We start from the raw sequence: 6,002 nt of genomic DNA on the forward strand, positions 1-6,002 counted from the left end.
AGGGGCAGAGAGAGAAGGAGAGAGAGAGAATCCCAAACAGGCTCCACACTGTCAGCACAGAGCTCGATGCGGGGTTCAAATTGAAATGATCATATGGTTTTTATCCATTCTCTTGTTAATGTAATGTGTCACATTGATTGATTTATTGAACCACCCTTGCATCCCTGGAGTAAGTCCCACTTGATGGTAGTGAATAATTTTTTTTTTAAATGTTTTATTTATTTCTAGGAGAGAGAGAGAGACAGCGTGAGCAGGGGAGGGTCAGAGAGAGAGGGAGTCACAGACTGAAACAGGCTCCAGGCTCTGAGCTGGCAGCCAGCACAGAGCCCGACACGGGGCTCGAACCCACGAACCGCGAGATCATGACCTAAGCGAAAGTCGGACGCTTAACCGACTAAGCCACCCAGGCGCCCCTGAATAATTTTTTTTAACGTATTGTTGGATTCAGTTTGTTAATATTCTATTGAGGATTTTTTCTTCTCTGCTCATTAGAGATATTGACCTGTTGATTTCTTTTTTTAGTGTCATTTTCTGGTTTTGGTACCAGTGTAATCCTGGCTTTGTAGAATGAATTTTGGAGTTTACCTTCCTCTTCTATTTTTTGAAATAGCTTGGGAAGAGTAGGTATTAGATCTGGTGTCTTGGGTTTTATTTCCTCTATATTTTGTTTATTTCTGCTGTATTCTTTATTATTTCCTTCCTTCAACTGGATTTAGGTTTTGTTTGTTTTTCTTTTTCTAGCTCCTTTGGGTGTAAGGGGTTAGATTTATTTGAGATTAGGTTTATTTGAGCTGTTTATTTGAGATTTCCTTTGTTCTTGAAGGCCTATATTGCTACAATCTTCCTCTTAAAATAACTTGTTGTATACTAAAGATTTTTATTTGAGAGAGAAAGAGAGGGGGGTGCACAGAGGGAGAGAGAGAGAAGTTTGTGCAGGCTCCACACTAAGTGCAGAGCCTCATGTGGGGCTTGATCCCATGACCCTGGGATCATGACCTGAACTGAAATCAAGAGGGATGGTCAACCGTCTGAGCCACCTAGGTGCCTCAAATTTTGGATCATTATGTTTTCATTTTCATTCATTTCCATGTATATTTTTATTTCATCTTTGATATCTTGGTTGACCCATTCATTGTTTAGTAGCATGTTATTTAGCCTCCATGTATTTGTGTTCTTTCCAGAATTTTTTTGTGATTGATTTCTGGCTTCATACCATTGTAGTTGGAAAAGATGCATGATATGATTTTACTGGTTTTGAATTTATCAAAACTCATTATGTGGCCTAACATGTGATCTGTTCTGGAGAATATTCCATGGTCAATTGAAAAGAATGTGTATGCTTCTGGGTTTGGATGGAATACTCTGAATGCATAAAACAATGTAACAAGAGACAAAGAAGGACACTACATGATGATAAAAGGAACACTCCAACAAGAGGATATAACCATTTTAAATATTTATGCACCCAATATAGGAGCACCTAAGTACCTAAAGCAACTATTAACAGGTATTAAGGAAGAAATTGACAGTAATACAATAATAATGGGGGACTTTAACACTGCCCTTACATCAACAGATAAATCATCCAGACAGAAAATCAGCAAGGATTCAATGGCTTTGAGTAACACATTGGGCAGATGCTCCTAACAGATTATGCTTTTTTTATTATACTTTTTACTAAAATTTGCCTTTTAATTGGAGAATTTAATCTGTTTACAATTAAAGTAATTACCAATAAGGAAACATTTAATTCTGCCATTTTCCTATTTGTTTTCTCTGTGTCCTCATTTTTGTTTCTGAGTTCCTACATTACTTTTTTTGTGTTTATATGTTTTTTTGTAGTATACTGTATTCTATCCTTATTTCCTTTTCTGTATATGTTTTTAGTTATTTTCTTAAAGGTTGTCCTGGGGATTATAATTGAAAAATTTATGAGAAAATTAGTTTGAATGAATATCAACTTTGTTTTACTAGTGTATAAAAACTCTGCTCGGGGCACCTGGGTGGCTCAGTCAGTTAAGCATCCCACTTCACCTCGGGTCGTGATCTCATGGTTCGTGAGTTCAAGCCCTGCGTCTGGCTCTATGCTCACAGCTCAGAGCCTGGAGCCTGCTTCAGATTCTGTGTCTCCCTTTCTTTCTGCCCCTCCCCTGCTTGTGCTCCCTTGCTCGCTCTCTCTCAAAATATAAAATAAACATCAAAAAATTAAAAAAACCCTGCTCCTACATAACTCTGTTCTTTCTCCTTTATGTTATCATGAAAAATTCCATATTTTTATATTTTGTGCCTATCACATAGTTACTATTTTATGCATTTATCTTTTAAATCATATAGGAAACAAATTAGGAGTTAGAAACAAAAGCATAGTAATACTGGCATTTATATTTTTCTGTGCAACTTCAACTTCATTTACTAGTATTCTTTATTTGTTAAGACAGGTTTGTATAGTGTCCTTTTGTTTAAGTCTGAAAGAATCCCATTAGTATTTCTTGTAGGGCAGATGTGCCACTGAGAAACTCCCTCTGCTTTTATCTGGAAATGTCTTAATTTCTTACATTTTTGTTATAAAAGCATATAACAAGAAATTTGCCATCTTTACCAGTTTCAAATATACAGTTCAGTAGTATTAAGTATCTTTACACTGTTGTGCAACAGATCTCTAGAATGTCTTCATCTTGCAAAACTGAAACTTACACCTACTAAACATTTATTTCACCTCCAGTTCTTGGTAATGATCTTTCCACATTTCATTTTTATGATTTTTATTATTTTATATATTTAATGTAAGTAGAATCATATGGTACTTTTTCCTTTAGTGACTGGCTTATTTCACTTAGCATACTTGAGGTTCATCTGTGTTATAACATGTGACAAGGTTGATGTATTTTTTAAGAGTGCATAATATTTCATTGTATAAATATACCATATTTTCTTTATCCATTTATCTGTGGACATGTGGTTTGCTTTTAGTTCTTGCCTATTGTGAATAATGCTGTAAAAAAATGTGGTTCTGCAAATATCTCTTTGAGATCCTGCTATGAAGTCTTTGTATGTATACCCAGAAGTGGGATTGCCACATCATATAGTAATTCTATTTTTACTTATTTGCGGAATCTCCATAATGTTTTCTGTAGTGGCTATCCTGTTATACATTCCTACCAGTAGTGCACAGGGGTTCCAGTTTACATTCTCACCAACACTTATTTTCTGTTCTTTTGATAGTGGCCACTCTAATGGATGTCAGGAAATATCTCATCATGATCTTGATTTGCATTTCCCTGGTGATTAGCTCTTGAACATCTTTTCATATGTTTCTTGGGCATTTGTAAGTTTTCCTTGGAGAGTTATCTATTCTAGCCCTTTGCTACTATTAAATTTGATTGTTTTTTCATATTGAATTATAAAACTTTCTTATAGATTCTGGATATTAACTCCTTATCAGATACATGGTTTACAAATATTTTTCCCATTTGATAGGTTGCCTTTTTACTTTTTTCATTGCTTTCTTGATGCACAGAATTTTTCAATTTTGATGTAGTCACATTTGTCTCTTTTCACTTTTGTTGCCTTTGCTTTTCCTCCCCTTTTTTAATAGTTTATTGTCAAGCTGGTTTCCATATAACACCCAGTGCTCATCCCCACAAGTACCCTCCTCCATGCCCATCACCCCCCTTTCCCTCCCCCCCCCATACCCATCAGTCCTCAGTTTGTTTTCAGCATTCAAGACTCTCTCATGGTTTGGGAGAGGGAGGGAGGCAAACCATGAGAGAGCCTTTGCTTTTTAAAAAAATGTTTATTTTTGGAGAGAGAGAGAGAGAGGCAGGCAGAAAGAGACAGGGAGACAGAATCTGAAGCAGGTTCATATATGCAGAGCCTGATATGGGGCTTGAACTCATGAGCCATGAGATCATGAAATGAGCCAAACTTGGACTGAGATCATGACCTCAACCAAAGTTGGATGCTTAACTGACTGAGCACCCAGGTGTCCCTCCTTTGCCTCTGGTATCCTATCCCCGAAGTCATTGCCAAGTTAAGTGTTGTGCAGCTTTTCTTCTATGTTTTCTTCTAGGTTTCTTCTAGTTCTTATATTTAGGTCTTTATACATTTTTAGTAATTTCTGTATTTGAATAGTGTATGGGTCTAACTTTATTCTTTTGCACATGGATGTCCAGTTTTCCCGCTACCAGTTTGTTGAAGGAATCATCCTTTCATTATGTAGTTTTTGAACACTTGTTGAAATAATATGGCTGTATATGCAGGGGTTTATTTCTGAGCTCTCTAGTCTGTTCTGTCAGTCTATATATCTGTTTTTATGCTAGTATGATACTGTTTTGATTATGGTAGCTTTATAATAAACTTTGATCTCAGTATATTTGAAGTGTCTAGCTTTGTTTTTCATTCTCAAGATTACTTTTGTTATTTAGGAAACTTGGAGATTATGTACTAATTTTAGAATGATGTTTTTTATTTCTGCAAAATATGTCATTGAGATTTTGATAGAGATTGCATTGAGTTGTTGGATTGGTTTGGGTAGTATGAACATTATAGTGATATTATGTCTTAATCCATGAGCATGCGATGTCTTTCCCTTTATTTGGATCTTTGATTTCTTTTAGCAATATTGTTTTCAGTATACAAGTGTTTTACCTTATTAGTTAGGTTTATTCCTAAATATTTTATTCTTTTGGAGGCTACAGTAAATAGGATTGCTTTCTAAATTTCTACTTTGAATTGGTCATTGTTAGCATATAGAAATGGGACTGAATTTTTGTGTTGATTTTATATCTTGAAACTGCTAAAATTGTTTATTGCTTGTAATAGCCTTTTGTGGATTGTTTAGAGTTTTCTACATATAAGATATCATCTGCAAACAGAAATAATTTTATTTCTCCTTTTCCAATTTGGATGCCTTTTATTTCTTTTTCTTTTCTAATTGCTTTGGCTAAGTTTTCCAGAATTATGTTGGATAGTGAGAGTGGGCATACTTGACTTCATGATCTTTGATAGAAAGCTCTGTCACCCCCATCAAGTGTATGCTGTGGGTTTTTCATATATTGCTTGTATTATGTTGATGTAGTTTTCTTTGATTCCTTGCTTATTGAATCTTTTTATCATAAAAGTGTTTTTTATCATAAAAGTAGAAATCTGTCCGTTGCTTTCTCTGCATCAAGATGATTGTGTGTTTGTCCCCTTCATTTTGTTAACGTGGTGTATTGCATGGACTGATTTTCATATGTTGAAGTATCCTTGCATTTCAGGTATATATCCTCCTTGGTCATGGTATATTTTTAATATGCCATTTAATTTGGTTTGCTAGTATTTTGTTGAGAATTTTTACATTAATATTCATCAGTTATTTTGTAGGGTTTTTTTTTCTTGTTAAATCTTTGTCTGATTTTGGTATTAGAGAAATGCTGGCTTCATAGAATGAGTTTGGAACTGTTCCCTTCTCTTCAGTTCTTTGGAATAATTTGAGGAGGATTGGTATTAATTCTTCTATAATTGTTTGATAAAATTATTCAATGAATTTAGGGTGCCTGGTGGCTCAGTCAGTTAAGTGTCTGCCTTCAGCTCAGTTCATGATCTCATGGTTCTTGGGTTCGAGCCCCACATCCAGCTTTCTGCTGTCAGCATGGAGCCTTCCTCAGATTTCTGTCCCCTTCTCTCTGCCTTGTCTCTGTTTGCACTTTCTCTCTTTCAAAAATAAATAAACATTTAAAAAATTACTGAATGAAGTCACCAACTTTTCCTGGGCTTTTTGTGGGGTGGGAGATGTTTGATTACTGATTCAATCTCTTAACATGTTATAGGTCTGTTCAGATTTTTTATTTCTTCATGATTCAGTCTTTGTTATACATTTTTAAGAATTTATTCGTTTCTTTTAGGCTATTCCGTTTGTGAGCATATAATTGCTCATAGTAATCTCTTATAATCCTTTTTATTTCTATCACATCAATTTTTAATATTACCTCTTTCTAATTTTATTCTTTCAGTCATCTCTT

The sequence above is a fragment of the Crocuta crocuta genome, unplaced genomic scaffold, assembly GCF_008692635.1.
Source record: "Crocuta crocuta isolate KB4526 unplaced genomic scaffold, BGI_CrCroc_1.0 scaffold301, whole genome shotgun sequence".
In the NCBI taxonomy this organism is placed as follows: domain Eukaryota; kingdom Metazoa; phylum Chordata; class Mammalia; order Carnivora; family Hyaenidae; genus Crocuta; species Crocuta crocuta.